Below are 19734 nucleotides of genomic sequence, written 5' to 3' on the forward strand. Positions count from 1 at the left end.
TCTACTAAGTGATGATTCCGACGGTGGTCCATGTGACCCTGTCTTGTGTATATAATCCCCTGTAAATACTGCCCAGTGGCAGTTGGTACAGTGTATATTGTGTGATTACCATCTAATGTGTTTTATGACAATACAAAGGCTATTTTTGATATAATCTTGTGTGGAGTTCCTTTTGTGGTGTGCCTAGTGTGTTGCTGCTGTGTGTGTGTGTTGTGCAAACGCTTTACACATTGCCTCCGGGATAAGCCTGACTGCTCGTGCCAAGCTACCAAGGGGGTGAGCAGGGGTTATCTTTGGTGTGTAACTTCCTTGCCCTGACTAGAGTGGTGGTTTCTGTCTGGCTTTGGCGCAAGCCTTAGCCAACCAGAATCCCATTTCTAACATTGGTGATCAGCGGTGGGATTAGGACTTGCGTTTGTGCAGTACCACAGCGACAACTGGCCGCACTACAAAACTCTGCACGTAAGATAATCACATGTTGGGGATTATTGTTTCAGATTTTATTTTTCTCCTGAAAGTGTCATTTTCAAATTGTGTACTCTTGCTTCAGATCTTAAGCCTAGGAGTCTTACATTATACCTGTGTGGGTTTTAGTACCTTGCCAAGAATGGAACCTACCTTTAATGCATATAATCTGTTGGAATACAGTATGTTTGAGTTAAGGGGGTTCTGTGAGGAGAGAAGCTTAGCAGTGGGTGAGGAAGACACTCGGCTATCCCTTAGGACATCCCTGCTACACTGGCAACAGGATAGATGGAGACAGATCGACAAGGACCAGGCCGCACTCCAAGAGGGTGGTGGATCTGAGGGTGACCCTGAGAAATCTGAAGAGGAGGAAGAGAATGACAGGACAGGGATGCCAGTAGATAGTGAGGACCCCACAGATAGGGAGTCCCTTGCTGGGTCCAGTGCCAGGGGCAGTGCCCCACTCCTTTCCCTATCCCCAGAGGAGTGGGTAGATAGGAGGGAAGAAAGGGAGTATCAGCTGGCTTTGGAGAAGCTCAGGTTAGAGCATGCCAAGGAGATAGCGCAGCTGAGTGTGGAGGAGCAAAAGCTAGAGACTGAGAGGGTCCTAGCGCAGGAGAGGATGGCAGAGGCTGAGAGGGCCTTCACCAGGGATAATTTAGCTCGGGAGGGTAGATTATCCCCTGAGTGCAGTTGTAGTTTTCTGGATTCCCCAGTGAGGGTGGGGTCCAGTGGTGGCAGTGATATAGAGTCCAGTGCAGGAGGTCCCATTCCCAGTTCCCAAGGTATTGTACCTTGTTCCCGAGAAGAGGAGTACAGGATGAAGTTCAGGGACAGAAAGAAGCTGCCTCACCAGGATTGGGGGAATTTTGCGGATGATTGTTTTGATGCACTGATGGCATGGATGACGATTAACCCAGAAGATGATTTTGATGGACTGGTCAATATGGTTATCAAAGAGCAGATGCTCAGTCGTTGTTTTCCAGGGTTGCGCCAATACCTGTTGAGGTGTGCCTCCTTTTGTCCTTGGAAACTTGCAGAAGAAGCAGACTGCTGGGAAAGTACCAGAGGATCTGAAGAGGCATTGGGGAGTGATCCCAAAAGTATTGGCTCAGGTATCTTCCCGTCCTGTAGTGGGGAAGAGGTTCAGAGTAGCCCAGCTAGGTCCCAGAGTAGTGAGAGGGGTGTAGGGGCTCACGTCCTGTCTCAGTGGAGTAGGAGTGAGTGTGGGACTTAGTGTCCCCAAGTGCTCGAAACCCAGTCTCAGAACCTGGATGGTTTCTTCAGGGAACATCAGGTTGGGAGCCTAGGCTGTCCTGTTAGTCCATTTGAGGAGGCTCACCTAGTGTCTGGAGAACCTGGAGCGTTGGTAAATAGAGCTCCAGTGGTTCTGGTGTCTGGTGGTGCCGCTCCAGTTGGGAGGGTACCGAAGTCCAGAGAGAGGGGTGACATGGGGCTGTGTTCCCCAGTGGAAGAGCCAGTGGGTCAGGGACCAGCCGGAAGGGCTGAGTCTCCTAGAAGTGACCAGGGTGACACCACTTCTGTCGTGGGGGATCTTTGAGCACTGTCAGATGGACAGGGGTCAGGAGATCTGCGCCAGGCAGACTGTCACACAACACTTGAGTCATGTGTTACCCTCAAGGGGTTGAGGCTGTGTGCTCCCCCAGAAGTCCTGGTGTGCCAGGCAAGTACTCCGCCAAAGGGTTTAGACCCAAGGTTGGGAGGCCAGGTTCAAGATCGGCCTGATCTGGAGGGAAGGACGTCTGTAACCAGTGTCCTGACCGGTTCATATTCCAGGGGTACCACTCCAGTTGGGAGGGTGCAGAACTCTGGAAGGAGGTGCAGAGGGAGGGAATCCTCGCCGCTGAACCCCCGGTGCAACCGGAGGGGTTAAAACCTAGGTTGGGAGACCAGTTCTTGGATAGAGATCCTGAACTGGTGGGAGAGTTGTGTTATAAGGGTGCCTCTCAGAGAAGGAGAGGGCGAAACCCTAGAAGAAGAGGTAGGGGGAGGAGAGTGTCGCCCATGACTTTTGGTCAGCTTGTGGGCACAGACCCAAGGCTGGAGGATCAGTGGCAGACTAGGACTGCCCTGATGAGGGGAAGAGTGGAGAATGGCTACTATGTGCCAGGGGTTACTACCCCCCACTCTGTGTATGAGCAAGGACCAGTGACATCTGGGGGGCCTAGGGCCTGGTCCTGGTCGCGGACAGCTAAGGAGAACCAGTGGGGTAGCCCAGTTGGTCTGCACTGCTTTTAAAGAGGGAACCACATGGGTTCAGAGTGGCGTAGAACCAGAGGGTGTCCCTGCCGTTGCGGACCCGTGTCTGTGTTCTATCAGCCAAAGCAGGGAAGCCCATCACGGTGGTGATTGGTCTACCCTGCGTTTTGGCTGGAAGGGGGTTGTGTTGGACTGGGCCCTTTTGGCAGGTTCACCCCTAAACTTTTTGCCTTTCCTGTGACCTGGTATTGTTGGTCCAGTGTAAAGTGCGTGCGCTCTCTGAGTGCGTGTGGTGAGATTGGCCTGCCCTCCCATAGGAATGCATAGGGGATATGTGTGTCCATGGTAATTCCTGGTGTGAGAGGAGTGCAGGGTCGAGTTTAGTATGTGCGAACTCGTGAGAATAAATGCTGCACAATGGTGTTCACAGATTTATGGTGACTGGTGGAGAAGTGCCACTTCTAGAAGTTGGCATTTCTGTGTGCTATGTGTCTGCCTGCCTGATGTGGAGTGCATGTCTGGCTTTTTGATTGACAGGCGCTGGATGGTGTGGGGAATTCCAGGGGCCAGGGTGAGTCAGCCCAGTGGTGAATAGAGAGATCTGCATCTAGATGGGAGGGAGGAGTTGCACCTGGGACCTGAATAGGGCTGTGCCTTCCCTCCACAATGCTGGCTCAACCTCCTGTGGTGCGTCTGATGTCTCTGCCCTGCACTGTGAAAGGGGAAGAGGAGCTGGGTAAACAGAGTGCTCCAAATCCCCCCTAAACCAGTTGCATCTGGTTTCCCCCCAGACCTGTGCTTACAGACAAAGGAAAATGGTGTATAAAAGAAGGGGCTGTGACCACATGAAAGTGTGCTCTGTTGTGCTTGTCCTGATGCTGGGAGCTGCTGCTGCTGGGCTCCAGGAGGAACCGCCACAAGGGACTGCTCCCTGCTGGAGGGCCCTGTGTGCTGGCCTGCCTGAGCCCAGCCCTGTGCCCCCTGAACTTTGCCTTTCATTTGGGAGAGCACTTTGCTCTTTATTGCTGGGAAGAGTGCTCCATTTTTTACCCTGGACTTTGGACTGGACGAAGCTACGGCTGTCTGTTCCTAGGGCTCTTTACTTTCTTTTATGGGAAGCGCTGATGGTCTGCAGCGCGAAGCTGCAATGTGTGGGATTCCCCCATCACTGTCTTTTTAATAGCGGGTGCCCACCCCGCATTTTCACCACATCTTGCATTTACGTGATAGCGGGTGCCCACCCCGTGTTTTGAGAGAGAGCGGGTGCCCACCCCGCTCCCTGCATACTTGAAGAAAGTGGGTGCCCATCCCGCAGCTTTGCACCTCAGAATGGGAGCTTACCCTGTATTGCAGCCGCCAAAGTAAACACTGAGGGCTGCCACTCTGCCCGCGGTGACCCAGAAGTGGGGGAAAGCCCTTCCGATTGCAGGCGGGGCCGGAAGAGACACGGCCGGTGAACCCGCGGAGCTTCCCTGCGTGAGGGAGTGCTCCGCGACGTATGTGCCCAACGAAGCTCTGAGGGATCCTGGAGGCAGGACTACTGCAGCCGCAGTGCGAGCCATGCGTGTCCGGCCGGCGTGAGGAAAAGGCTGAGAGACGCCGAGAGCTCCGGTGAGTGGGGTTGGGCGGGAGCCTGCATTTTGTGACCAAGGCCCGTGGGGCCCACATGCACATGGTTGGTGCCCGCTTCAGGGCACATTGTCGGTGCTCACAGCTGCCCCGCTTCGCTTATCAGAGGGCAGCTGCAACAGGTGGGCAAAGTTTGGTTTCCTTCTGAGTCCCAGAGCGGGACTCCAACGTAACTTGCACCGTTGTGCCAGCACTCTCTTGGGCCATTCCTTGTTAGAAGTCCCGGAGGGGACTGGGGAGCCATTTCAGTTTGAGAGTCCCAGTGTGGACTCCTAAAGCCCCCGCAGTGTCAGTGCTTGTTTTGGTAGTTTTTCCAGCTGCCCTGCGAGAGCACATTCAGCTGCAACGCGGGGCCATAATTAATTTCAGAGTCCCAGAGAGGGGTTCAGAGGGCACGCTGGTGCCCATGCTCATTTTCACAGCTGCCAAGCAATTAGTGGGCAGCTGCCACGTTTAGGCTTGAGTAATTGTGCCATCTGCTTTTGCTGCATGCGCAGCCAGCCCGGACATTCTGGACATTGGGCATTTCAGCCCCTGTGAGAAGCCAGATGGCCTGGGGCCAGGTTCAGTGCATTGTGCCCCCGATTGGGTCACACTGTTTTTATGCCAATTTATTTCCTAAGGTGTTTACGCTGCTGATGCCTAATGTGATGCTAGGGTGCTTATGCATAAGGTAATTATGCCCCTGAGGTTTATGCAGGATATGTTTTACACCTCATGCTAATGTGATAATGCTGAGGTGATTATTGTGCCAGTAATTACTGGTTGTGTTCTACGTCTATGATAAATCTTACTTCTACTATTTCTACAAAGTGATTATTCTGACGGTGGTCCATGTGACCCTGTCTTGTGTATATAATCCCCTGTAAATACTGCCCAGTGCCAGTTGGCACAGTGTATATTGTGTGATTACCATCTAATGTGTTTTATGACAATACAAAGGCTATTTTTGATATAACCTTGTGTGGAGTTCCTTTTGTGGTGTGCCTAGTGTGTTGCTGCTGTGTGTGTGTGTTGCGCAAACGCTTAACACATTGCCTCCGGGATAAGCCTGACTGCTCGTGCCAAGCTACCAAGGTGGTGAGCAGGGGTTATCTTTGGCGTGTAACTTCCTTGCCCTGACTAGAGTGGTGGTTTCTGCCTGGCTTTGGCGCAAGCCTTAGCCAACCAGAAATCCCATTTCTAACACTGCATACAATGTCTCCCAGCTTGTTGTTCTTATTGTATTAATAACCCCACTACTAAACAGAAAATGTCAATTTATAATACTAATGCCGCGATTATGTTGCAAAAGGATATTAATAATTTGATGCAGATTGACAAGGGTATTTTTGAGACTACATCTGTTCTTGAAGACTCCCTCCCTGATACTGAGTATGTGATCTGCTCCTAATACTGATGTGCCTTTGTCCCCAAATATGTTCTATTTCCTTGATTATTTCATAAAATGGTTAGCTTCTGCTAAAAGGAAGGTCTGTTGGAATGAAAATGTTTTTGTTATTTTGCTTGCATGCAGTTCTATGTAAGTTAGCCTTTTATGTTATGTTCGAAACTGCTTCTTGCCTCTTCGAGAAAACGGGTTGTGGAAAGTTTAGTTTCTCCAAGGTTGGACCTTAGTTTGCTAATGATGCACGGGCAGAGTAGCCTTGGGTTGGAGATAGTGTGTGCCCGGCCTCACAATTAAAACCTATGCTTCTGTACTTCTTTGCTTAGCTGCATCTGCTCGGAAAATTCCATTATGGGTGTACCTTAATTTACTCTGAATAGTACATAATGTATCTCCATGTTGACTGATGTCATTCCTCTCTGCAACACCCCTAAGAGGCTGGGCAGACGGGGCTCTGCTTGAGTGTACTGAATAAACATATATTGGTTTGTATTCTCTACTGTATGTCCGACTCTTCATTTGGTATGGAAGGCTGAGAGTTGGTCGTGAGTGACCCGGGGGACCATAAACAGGCCACTTCTTCATATGCCCTCATTAGTAAGACCGATAATTACCCAACTAGCATCCAATGCACAATTGTTAGCTCAAGAGAAATGTGAACAAACAACAGTTCATGTGTCCAAAAGCCCCATGTTGGTAAGGAGGAGGAGCAGTGGGTGGGCAAGGTGCTGGCAGTTGGATAAATTGAAATGGTCGAAACGGAGGCAGGATTTAAAAGTAAGACCATTAGTACAAAAACACAGACAGAACCAAATGTGTGTGTCAGCTACACCATCTGTGCCCACCAATGTCAAAGTGACAGCAAGGTTTAAGAGGGGCGAGGGCCAAAAATAAATGATTGTTAAAATGGAGCAAAGACGGGGGCCAAGTTAGTCCAGTCAACCTTCGGGATGGCATTAGGCCAAAGAAAAGTGTATACCCCTAAAGAAGCCCCAAGAAAGTAGACCCTGTGTCGAGGGAAAAGAGAACCCCGAGGTACGAAGGATTTTAAGAAATGTGGAAAGATCAGACCAGGTATATATTATACATAGACCATCATAAACAAAGTATGTGTATCTGGAAGTGACCCGTAGGGGGAAAAAAGCAAATAAGTGGAAACCCCTGATTAGGTCAAGCATCCTGTCACTATTCTCACACTGTAAGGCACTGGAGGAGGTAGCATCAAATGATATAGAATATATATTGCTCACTCAGTCAAAAGCAGAGACAAGTAACAAAAGTTTGTTTTACATCTCCAGTGTTTCTTGACCTGCTCTTAGAAGCATGTGACAAGTTAAACAACTTAAGTCTAAGATTTGTATAGGATGCAGAGGTGGAAACTTACCGCTCAAAGCTACCAATGTTGTCAAACCATGCAGGCTCAAGTCAAGCACAGCTAGATTTGGTTACTGGGACAGAAATAATCCCTCCTCGGCGGGTGGGGACTAACTGCGGAACCCAGAAAGTTACTATCTCACCCCAGAAAAGAGAGTGTTTGTCAGATCTGATCTCAGTACGCAATATGTTTACCCCTCAAAGCGTTGATAGAGAGTAAACTTTCTCATGGGAGATAGAGATAGATTAGGGTATTGATACACCCGCCGGCTTGGGGTTTTTCTCCTGGAATGTACATGGATTAAACAGAGCTTGCAGAAATGTGGGAGGGGAACAAGATAATTTGCTTCCAGGAGACTTGGCTGGCAGGGGAGGACTTACATCAAAATGGTTTCATGCATTTTAGGAAAGATGGAACCAAATCGGGTAGGGGGCGGTTGAAAGGAGGACTAATGACCCTGATATCTACTAAATCTAGTAACAGAGCAAAAAAATGTAAACAAGTAGTGGTTGGGTCTTAACTTGCCTACTAGATCTCTATGAGGGCTGTCTGCAACAAAAAAGAGCTGATAGTTGTGAGTGTTTACATAAATCTGAATGACTCTAAGAAAGAGGAATGGGAAATGTTCCAGAGATACCTGGTAAATCTAACAGAGCTCCTGGGGGAATATCCTATTTTGTTAATAGGAGATTTTAATCTTTATTTAGATCCAAGGAAGGCTGACGCTGTAATCTCAGATATGCTAGAGTGTTACAGTATTCCTACAGAAAATGTTCCAAAATGTGTTCAGTCGAAGTGTGATAGGATTATGGTGAATTTATTGGCAGAATTAGGGTTTGTATGCCTAAATGGCTGTTTCAAAGAGGACAAACCAGCAGACCAAACGTTTTTATATGGGAAACAACAGTGCGCCGTAGACTACATGTTCATACAGGCATGGTACTTTAACCTCTGTATGGGATTTATGGCGCTAAGACTAAAGGGAAGCGATCACTGGGGGCTAAAATTAGATGTATTGATAGCACCATTAGTGAGAGAATGAGCTATTCCAATGGCACTAGATTCCCCTAAACGCTTAACTACAAGAATTGATGGGACATATATTGAGCAGTTAATGCAGATTCAATCAATCAATGATATAATCCAGGATAGGGCCATAGGAGAGCCTAATGGTGCATGGTATGCCACTATCATTGCAGAGGTCGTAAAGTGATTGATACCAGTAGTAAGGGTATGCAATGAGGGAAAAAAGGGACCTGCTGTGCCAAAATTCAAACCAACAATGATTCGATAAAGAATGTGCTGTAGCCAGGAAGGAGCTAAAAAAATAGTAAGGGAAAGGCGATCAGATGATCAAGCAAAGCTAGTTGATATCTACCGCTGTAACAAAAGGAAATATGAAGTTCAGGTGATGTGGTTGAAGCGGTCTTTATCTGAGTTGAATTGGGATGTGATGATTAGGACAATTCAGGAAAAGGATATGAGAAAATTCAGGAAATTGGTCCTGAAGGGATGGGGTGTGGCCGTCCCTCCAGCAAGATGCATGGTGTCAGAAGCAGATTGGGTACCATTTTTAACTAATATTTATAAGTCAAGTGAGACAGTGGTGAAGAAGGATTGGCCAACTGTGGGTGCGGAGGCTTTGGAGTCATTCTCCATTCAATCCATAGACAAGTTAATAACTTCCTTAAATTTAACAAAGACAGCAGGACCAAATAACATGCCAGCAATTATAATTTAGTCAAATCACTTGTGGTGGGCAGGATTCTTCTCCAAAGTTTTTAGTCACATAACTAAGACCGGGATAATCCTTCCGAGTTAGAAGGGGGCAATAATTAAACCTGTACATAAAAAAGGTGCTAAGGATGACCCAGGGAACTACCAGTTGATAAGTCTGTTGGATGTAGGTGTAAAGCTGTACTCCAAAGTAATATTAAGGGCTTTAAAGAACTGGATAGAAGGAAACATAATTATTCCAATGGAGCAGGGAGGCTTCAGAGCTGGTCACTCTACAATACACCATGAGCTTTGGGGAAGAAGGCAAAAGAAACAGCAGGGAATGTATTCTGTTGCTTTGTTGATTTCAGCTCAGAGTTCGATTTAGTCGAACGTAGAATACTTTTGGAAAAATTAATGTAACTGGGTATTCCCAATTGCTTAGTAGCAATTCTGCAGGAATTGCATACCGGGAACTGGGCCCAAGTAGAACTTGATTTAGACGGGGCCCTCTCTGGGAAAATTCCCTTGGGAAATGAATTAAGGCAGGGCTGTGTCCTATCTCCCACACTGCTCTCCCTATGTTTAGCTGACCTCCCGGGAGAGCTGGCAGCGACTCATTAGTTTTCCCCGAAAAATGGGAGGAAGACATGTGTTGTGCCTACTATAAGCAGATGATTCAGCAATTCTGGACAGGACCCAAGTGGGACTGCAGAGGAAGTTAACTAAGTTTAATCATTATTGCAATATATTGAAGATAAACATTGGAAAAACAAAGATAATCATGTTTGGGAAAAAATGTAAACCGTATAAATGGCAGTTAGGCAATAGTAGAGTAGAGGTTGTGTCCTCCTACAAGTACCTGGGCATGACATTTACCAGTCCGCTGAGCTGGACCTTGTATAAAGATTCGGTGGAGTAGAGAGCATTACCCACAACATGGGGACTTGTCGGCTTTTAAAAGACTTATGATGGCCCCTCCTGGCCTCCCCTCTTTACCGCTTACAACACAGTGGTCCCCACGCAATGCCTCTATGGGGTCGAGTTGTTAGCCATTAGTACGGAGGGAAGCTGGGAGAGGTGTGAAAGCAAATGTCTGAAAAAATGTTGGCCCTCCCCAAAGGTGCAATGTCCAAGGCAATAAGATTAGAAGCAAAATTGGAAGCTTGGAACTTCCTAGCCTATAAATCAACCCTGCGTTTTAGGGATAAACTTTTGTTCCCAAATACTCAAACGATATTATCTTACTGTGCCACTGAAATAGAAAGAAGTGAAATACAGTGGACAAAGAAGCTAAAGAAAAGATTAGAGGACATTGCAGGAACTTTAAAACTGCAGAATTAAAAACAGCCTGTTAAAAAGAAACTAGGCTGGCAGACTTGAAATAGGTAAGGAACAAATCCTCTGCAAAATATATGGTAGATTCATGGGAAAATAGGAATGTACTTATCTGCATTCTCAGATGCCCGGTTGCGATTACTAAAGTTCCGGGCCGCATTAAATTTGTGTTATGTAAGAACTTTAAAGCCCTTTTAGGTCAAGAAAATAACTGCACATGTGGACTGCTATCTCATAATTTCAATGTTCATGTTTTAATTGATTGTCGCCATTTTTATAGGCTTCGTTGCTTAATTTTAAAACCTCTTTAAAAAAATATAATATATATTTTTGAAATGATGCACTAGCACTTCTTTTAAGGGGTTCTGGGTTTTCAGTGTCTTATAGAGTAAATAGTAGGGGTTTGGGTTTTTTAGCTGAAGTAGGATGACTTGGTATTTATACAGTGTAATTAAATACAAAATGTTATTGTTTTTAAGGAATGTATGATTTAAAGACAGTTTCTAAACATTAATAAACAATAAACCATTGACCTGGGGCTAAGTGGGGGCCCCCTTGAAGGGCTGGGGGCCCCCTGAATGGCTGCAACTGCAGTGGCCCCTGTTATGCCCCTGTCCTGTTGGAGATCATCCATGGCTGCAATGACTATAATTTAAAGAGGTACAAACTGGCCAGAATGTCCGGTTCTAGATTTGCAGTTATTGAGCAGTGGGATTCTACCGCCCATTGGGGAGAGTTCAGAACATATCTAGGACACAATAAAAGATTCTCTATTTTGTTTCATTTAGTTGACTGGCCACGAGGTCGGAATGGAACCAGGCCAAAACTGATCCAGTAGTAAAGTCAATACAAAGTGATAGTCTAAAACACAGTTGTTGTTAAATCACAGATGCATGCTCTTATAGAAGTAGAGGAAACATCTCCTAATTTGATTTCCATCTGAATGGAAGCCACTTCGGAGCAGGAATTTAAGGCGAGTTATCACAAAGGTTCTGTATAGGATTACTTAAAGTAGAGGATGTGGCAGACCTGTGTTGATCAGACGCATCTTTCAAAGAAGGTAACATTGCAATTTTTGAGACAATCATTCTTATATTTGCTGGATTGTTGACTACAGAGAGCAGACATTCAGGTGAGTATTCTACCTTCAATGTCAAAGGAAAGGGTCTTTGAAGGGGGCAGTTTAAAGCTAAACCACGGATAGCTTTGGTATCTACTGGCACATCGTTTGACTTCATCAGGTGCAAAGCTAATCGACGAGACCCGCGGTGCCGCCTGTTAGAGCGAGCCCGCTATTGAAGGGTCAGCGGTCTAGTTCTTTCACTCTCCAGAACGTCAAATAGTGCGCTGGAGTGACCGCGCAGCCTGTGAGACGTGGTTTGGAGCCACTTGATTGTGTGTTGATGCGTGTAATGCTGCTGTAATTGCGTTTTTGCACATCAGTGAAAATATAGAAATATAGTAAATTGTGTTTTAGGACTATTTTTAAAATTGAACTGATCTGATTTTTAAAACTGAATTGACCTGATGTTTAAAATTGAACTGACCTGATCTTAGTAAAGATTTAGCAAAGCTAATCGACGAGACCCGCGGTGCTGGCTGTTGGAGCGAGCACGCTATTGAAGGGTCAGCGGTCTAGTTCTTCACTCCCCAGAACGTCAAATAGTGCGCTGGATCGTCCGCGCAGCGGGCGCACCACCGGCACGCCAAAGGCGCGCTAAAGGCAAGCCCGTCTGCGCCCGTCGGCGCCCAGAGCGCATCCAGTGCCAGGACCCCTGGATGTGCACCCATCTATAAATATAGTAAGCAACAACTTCAGGACATACAGACTGGTGAGTGTATGACCGGTAATGGCTGGAAGGAGGGGATAAGAACGAGCACCTACAAATGTTGGGGCTGTGGGTACCATTTTGATCTATCACTGGGGAGTAAGGGGATGGATCCCACCATACCAGATATAGGCTGTAAAGACCCCCTCAAAGGTAATAAAATTCAAGAATGTCGACGAAATCCTCCACCAGGACCAGGCGGTAATAATGGCTTGAGGAAGGGTAAGATGAGTGTGAAGTCAATACAAACTTTGTCATGCATATTACTGAACACACGATCACTCGTGAAACATAAATACCAATTAGAATGTCTACTCCAAATAGAAAACCCGGATATTACCTTCCTAACTGAGACTTGGACTGATGCTAGCTCAGATCTAGACTGGAATATGGCCCTCCCCCCAGGCTATGTAATGGTACAATACGATAGGATAGAAGGCAGAGGTGGAGGTATAGCTATAATTTACAGGGACAATCTAAGATTGCGCCATGAGGTTATAATGGCGCTTCCAGCGGAGACCTTAACGTTCTCATTTAAACTTAATGATTCCTTCACATTCAAAGGGCTACTTGACTATAGGCTGCCGGGACCCAGAATGGTGTTCTCACAGGTCATTTTAAGCTTTCTAGAGTCAAGTCTGGATTCTGAGTTTCTCACTATTATGGGGGACTTTAATTATCATCTTGAATCAGAAACCAACTTAGATACAGTAAGACTGGTGGATAATCTTGCAGCATACGGACTCCCCCAAATTGTATTGGAACCCACACATTCAGCTGGTCACACTCTGGATGGGATTTTCACAAATCAACCAGGTATAAAAATAACAAAAACATTACCTCTACCTTGGACTGATCATAGAGCGATTGTTTTTGAGGTGACTAATAAAAATCTTACCTTACCTCAGCCCCCTTCCGCTCTGAACCTGCAGGTTCGGCAATGGAATAAGGTAAAAAAGGCCGACCTGGAACAGGCACTAAGTTCGGATCCACTTATAATAATTAATGACAATGACATAGCAGCCAGCCAATTTGATAACTGGATCAGAACGACTGTAGATAATGTGGCCCCTGAAACTAATAAAACCATTAGAAGAGCCGCTGCAACAGCACCCTAGTATAGTCCAGAGGTAAAAATAATTAAAATGAAATTTAGACGGATAGAACGGATATGGAGAACAGACTATAGTATAGAGCATAAGCTACTATATAATCAATGTTTGGAGGAATACAAGCAGGCTATTGTCAAAGCCAAAAGGGCTTATTTTACCGCTAAAATAAGTGATGCAACCCATTCCTCAAAAGAACTGTTTAAAACTGTACACACACTTGTCACACCTCAACACTCAGTTAAATTTACACCTGACCAAGCCTTTTGCAACGTAATGGCCAACTTTTTTCAAAATAAAGTACAAGTGATTTATGATGATCTTTTAAACTTGGTTAATACTATGCCAGATAGCAACCCTCTAAACATCAATGTCTGGACAGCAAGTGGTAGACTTGCATGCTTTACGCCACTTAATGTAGAGGAGGTTCATAACCTCCTGATATCCACCAAATCTGGTTCCCCAAACGACCCATGCCCTCCAGCAGTCTTTCATCTGGCCTCCAAGGTCATCAGTATACATCTTTCCCCCCTTTTAAATCAAGTTCTTGAAACAGGCAAATACCCTGAGGCATGGGAAAAGGCCTGTATAAGGCCAATAGCTGGGGAACAAGGGGGCATGGTGGGAGTAGTGGTACAGGCCTCCCACCCCAAAGAGCACAACCTGGGAAGATGGCTACCTATCTGTTAGGTGGAGGTGAACTCTACAATGGCTGACACATGCATCGCAGTGGGAGGGAGTGCTCCATCTTGATTAACTGGGGAACAAGTGGGCATGGTGGAAGTAGTAGCGCAGGCCTCGCACCCCCAGACAGCCCTCCCTGTGAAGATGGCTACCAACCTGTAAGTTTGGTTGTTGTACTACAATGGCTGCCACATGCTTCTGGGTGGGGGAGTGCCACATCCTACTCAGGAGTGGGACAGGGGTGCCTGGTGGGAGTGGTAGTGCAGGCCACCCAGCCCCAAACAGGCCTCGCTTGTGAAGATGGCTACCTACCTGTAAGTTTGGCTGTTGTACTACTATGGCTGACACATGCGTCTGGGTAGGAAGGAGTGCTCCATCTTGAAAAGCTAGGGACCAAGGGGCATGGTGGGAGTAGTAGTGCAGGCCTCCTAACCCCAAACAGCACAACCTGGGAAGATGGTTACCTACCTGTTAGGTGGACGTGACCTCTACAATGGCTCACACATGCTTCTGGGTGGGAGGGAGTGCTCCATTTTGATTAGCTGGGGAACAAGGGGGCATGGTGGGAGTAGTATTGCAGGCCTCCAACCCCAAAGAGCGCAACCTGGGAAGATGGCTACCTACCTGTTAGGTGGAGGTGAACTCTACAATGGCTGACACATGCTTCTGGGTGGGAGAGAGTGCTCCATCTTGATTAACTGGGGAACAAGGGGGCATGGTGGTAGTAGTGGTGCAGGCCTCCCACCCCAAACAGCACAACCTGGGAAGATGGCTACCTACCTGTTAGGTGGAGGTGAACTCTACAATGGCTGACACATGCATCTGGGTGAGAGGGAGTGCTCCATCTTGATTAGCTGGTGAACAAGGGGGCATGGTGGAAGAAGTAGCGCAGGCCTCCCACCCCCAGACAGCCCTCCCTGTGAAGATGGCTACCAACCTGTAAGTTTGGTTGTTGTACTACAATGGCTGCCACATGCTTCTGGGTGGGGGAGTGCCACATCCTGCTCAGGAGTGGGACAGGGGTGCCTGGTGGGAGTGGTAGTGCAGGCCACCCAGCCCCAAACAGGCCTCGCTTGTGAAGATGGCTACCTACCTGTAAGTTTGGCTGTTGTACTACTATGGCTGGCACATGCTTTTGGGTGGGAGGGAGTGCTCCATTTTAATTAGCTGGGGAACAAGGGGGCATGGTGGGAGTAGTGGTACAGGCCTCCCACCCCAAAGAGCACAACCTGGGAAGATGGCTACCTATCTGTTAGGTGGAGGTGAACTCTACAATGGCTGACACATGCATCGCAGTGGGAGTGAGTGCTCCATCTTGATTAGCTGGGGAACAAGGGGGCATGGTGGGAGTAGTAGTGCTGGCTGCCTGTACACATGCAACCCTCGGAATGTTGCAGGCTACCTTTGATGGAGTAGATGTTACATGTGTGGTACCTTTGTTGAGTATTGTGGTGCATATGAATGTACTTGGGCCTACTTTGTAGTTGTGCAAGGCAGCACATGGCAGTGTAATGGTTTACATTTGTTTGTCCTTACCAGCCTGTACTCCCCCGGCTATTCCTGTGAGACTCTCTGGATGCAGTATGGCAATCACCTTCTCCTCCCATGCAGTGAATGTTTTGGGTGCAATGGGAGGGCCATCACCAGTCCTCTGAGCCAGCTCACGGTTCTTGCTCCTTTTTTCTTTCACTACCCTCTACAGGTCATGCCACCGCTTCATGATTTACTTTTAGGAGCGCTGTGTGGTCCCTACTGCATTGACCTTGTCGACTATCCTTGCCCACATTTGTGCTCTTGTGGCTAATGGTGTCTGTTGGACCAGGATACCAAACACTTGTGGTTCTACTCTGATTATCTCGTCTACCATGACTGACAACTCACTCTCTGTGAATTTGGGCATTTTCTGTGTTGCCATGGTGTGTGATGTGCTAATGTTTTGAGGTTCAGTTGTGGGGGTTGTGTGTGTGTGTGTGTTGTTGTACTGGAATGATGTGTGCAGATTTGCCTCTCCTTTGTGCTCTGGTGTTGGGCCCTTCAGTTGTAGAGTATTGCAAAGGATTCTGGTCAGGGAAGAGGCTGGTTTTATGCTCAGCTATGTGGGTGTGTCAAAATGGAGTTTTGCTGTCAGGTGTGTTGTGTGGGTTGCGCTGGGACTTGTATTTTTGATTTTGCAATGGGGGTGTGTCATTGGGATGTGTTAGGTGTTTTTGAGGGCAGGGCTAGTTTGCTGTGTGCACTTGGTGGCCTTGCTGTGATTTTTTTTTGTCGTCCACCATTTTTTTCATGTCCGCAGCAATGGCTATGCTACACCCCTTCCACCGGCTCTCCCATTCATCACTGTTTGCGACCGCGGCGGTCGAAAACAGCGTAACGTACTGTGGTCAATCAGGGATATCCTAATTTTCCGTGCAGTTTCTCCGCTGTCATGGCGGCGGTTTTGTGTGTTTCCGCCACAAATCTGACCGCTGCGAATGGATTTTCGCCTGCTCTGCCTGCTACGGGCAGTCTTTGGTGGCCTTGTTCCGCCACGGTCGGATATTTTTGGCAGTTGAACTTAATCGGACAGCCGGTTTTGCCGCGGTACCGGCAGATGGTTGATTTCCGCTACCAAGGCGGTCGGGATGGTTTTCTGACCTCCAACCTAATATACCCCATAGTATTGTTCATCATAACCAGTGCTCCCACGTAGTCGTAGGCCACAGCACGCCCCGTCCCGCAGCGGGGCGGGAAAACCCTGATGATGAAGCATGCCACCAAGGGTCCTTTTGGTGGGTGAGGGGTATTTAAACAAAGCTGTGTGCTTTCTACCATTGTAGGAGACACATGTAGTCTGGAGGACAATTTCTATACTTTCCAATAAGGGTGGATCCCTTTGTTTTTTGACAATATAACTTGAGGAGGACATATCCACCTCTTCTAATCTTTTGAGCATTACCTCTTCACTCCCTTCTTGTGTTACTTTGTGAAACTAAGTAGGCAGTCTATGTTTGATCCTCTTTGAACGTGGCAAAAGGAGGCTAAACAGAGATGATTGAAGATGGAAAAGGAGGCACAAAAGGGGAGAATGCAAACATTGAAACAGGAGATAGGGGTAGAATGTGAAGATAGGAGGTATTGTTTGAATATTGATAAATCTTACGTGGCCCAAGAAGAAAAATATACTTTTGTGGAAGAGTTATTAACTATTAGACCCCGCCCCTAAAAGCCCCACAAAGAATATATCCCTCTTGGGGTTCCTCTGATGATCATGCAGATGTTTATCGTTTTGTGGTTGATTTGCCCGAAGTTAACAAAATAGTAGTTCACCTGTTTCCCGTGGTCCCTGACATTACTGCTCTTTTGACAATGATTGCTTTTACTGCTAAATTCTTCTCTGTCATTGACTTAAAAAATGCATTCTTTAGTGTTCCTATGCATCCAGATAGCAGGTATTTGTTTGGTTTTACACTAGCTAGCAGATGTTTTAGATTCTGTCGAGCTCCTCATGGCTATACTGAGAATCCAAGTATCTATAGTCAAGCTTTAAAGAGCCAGTTTTATTCATTTTCGCTTCCTACAGGTAATGTATTGCTCCAGTATGTTGACGATCTCCTCATCGCTTCTGACACAGAACAAGGCTGCAAAGACAGTACAGTTAAATTGTTGTTGCATTTGGCACATCATGGACATGAAGTGTCCCTTTTCAAATTTCAATATTGTCGACAGGAGGTCACCTATTGTCCAAGGAGGGTAGGAGGTGGACCCCTGAGCACATTAGCACCATTCTTAAATTGTCTATTCCACAAACTCAGGAAGAAGTGCGTGATTTGACAGGTATCACTTCCTATTGTCACCAGTGGATACCTAACTATTCCTTACTAACCATGCCTCTGCTCGCACTAACCACTAAAGATGTGCACGAGCCCCTGCCTTGGACGCCTGAATGTTAGCAGTCTTTTGAGCAACTAAGAAGTGCACTTTGCTTGGCTCCAGTGCTTGGCAGGCCTATCTACAACAAGCAATTTGTATTATATGTCCATGAGACGGCTGGTTGTGCGCTTTCTGTTCTAACACAAATATTTGGAGATAAGCAACGGCCGTGTGCTTATTACTCTGCTGTTCTTGACCCTGGCACAAGAGCCCTCCCGAGTTGTCTAAGAGAGGTCGCGGATGTGGTTGTCTCCATAAGACAATCAGCTGGACTTGTACTTGATACTGACCTCACAGTTATGGTACCCCATGCTGTGGATACACTTTTGAATAAGACCAAGACACAGTACCTCACCAGTGCATGTCTGACAGGTTAGAAATTAACCCTGTTTGCGAAACATATCACAATCAAAAGATGTACCACTCTGAACCCGGCCAAATTACTGCCCCTCGCTTCTGAAAATTATTGAAATGAGAAACATTCTTGTATCTTCTGGATGGTAGAAGAGACGAAAGGACGGGTAGGCTTGACTGATGTTCCCTTATCTGACCCACAAGGGGAACTATATGTTGATGGCTCTTGCTTTAAATTACCAGATGGCACTACAACTGCTGCTTATGCCAGCACCACATTGCAGAGTCGTAGAGATATCATGAGTCCCTTATCAGTCAGCCCAAGCAGCTGAGTTATTCACCCTCACTCGAGCTTGTGAATTGAGCGAGGGACTGGTTGTCAATATTTATACTGACAGCCAGTATGCCTTCAGAGTTGTACACAATTTTGGGTGACTCTGGGCTGAGAGAGGGTTCCTCACATTCCATGGAACAAAGATACAACACGGTCACCCTAAATGGAGGCTTTTGTCTGCTTTGACACTCCCTAAGAAGTTGACAGTAAGAAAGCGTATCGCCCATAGGAAAATTACTGATGAAGTAGGTAGGGGAAATGCTTTTGCTGACCAGACAGTTAAGGAAATGGCACGGACTAAAATTAAGAAAATGTTTGTAGCAGGTCCTGCTAGGTGGGTGCCTGAAGTCACTATGTTTGAGGATAAACTTGAGAACGTGAAGGAAATACAGAGTGAGGCTACAATAGAAGAATTAGCAATAGGGCAAGAAAGCACAGCGCAATTGAACGATGAGGGATGTTGGTTTGACAAGTCAGGAAAACGGGGATGGATGTTGCCAGATGCACATGTTCGCCCTGTGGCCTCAATGGCCCATGGCCCAGCCCATATCAGCGCTAAAGGTATTTGCAAGTTGTTAGACCCTGTATAGCAGAATGATAACATCCAAATAACAGCTGCACATTTAGTGGAATACTGTATGGTGTGTATGATGCACAATCCTGGAAAGGGCACCCCTACACCACCCAGTAATTTTGCTCCACCTTCTTTCCCCTTGATGGTCCTTCAGATGGTCTACATAGAGCTAGACAGGTGTAATAATTTGAAGTATGTGTTGGTGGTTGTCTGTGCATTCAGTAAATAGGTTGAGGCTTACCCCACCAAAAACAATACAACTGTTACGACTGCATACGTACTCCTGAAGGAGTTCTTTCCTGCTTGCCCCGTTTGCTTTGGAGTGATAACAAAAGTCATTTCAATGCCAAGGTCATTCAGCTGATTTGCGATGGTTTGCACATAAAACAGAAGTTTCATGCTGCAAACCACCCACAGTCCGCGGGCTTAGTTGAGAAGTACAACCGTGCTCTCAAATTAAAGTTGGCAAAAATTCAAGAGACTACAGGGTTACAGTGGCTTTACCATTAGCTCTTTTGTCAATAAGAACAACTGCACATTCTAGGACAGGATTGTCACCCTACGAGGTCCTGTGTGGATGCCCGGCATATGTCTAATGGCATTTCGCACCCTGGTAGGACCAGCCATTTGCACAGCCACGTTCAATGAGGGGTTGGTTGACAAAGAGTAAAATAATTGGCATATTAATAGTTGTGATTGCACAAGTAACAATACTTGGAATATACTGGTTTTTAGAGGAGAAATTTCCTGTAAATTCCTAGGTTGGTACAACACCTGCCCCCCCGGAACACATTTTTGTTACTCCAGCCCC

Source organism: Triturus cristatus, chromosome 5_2, assembly GCF_964204655.1.
Source record: "Triturus cristatus chromosome 5_2, aTriCri1.1, whole genome shotgun sequence".
Lineage (NCBI taxonomy): Eukaryota > Metazoa > Chordata > Amphibia > Caudata > Salamandridae > Triturus > Triturus cristatus.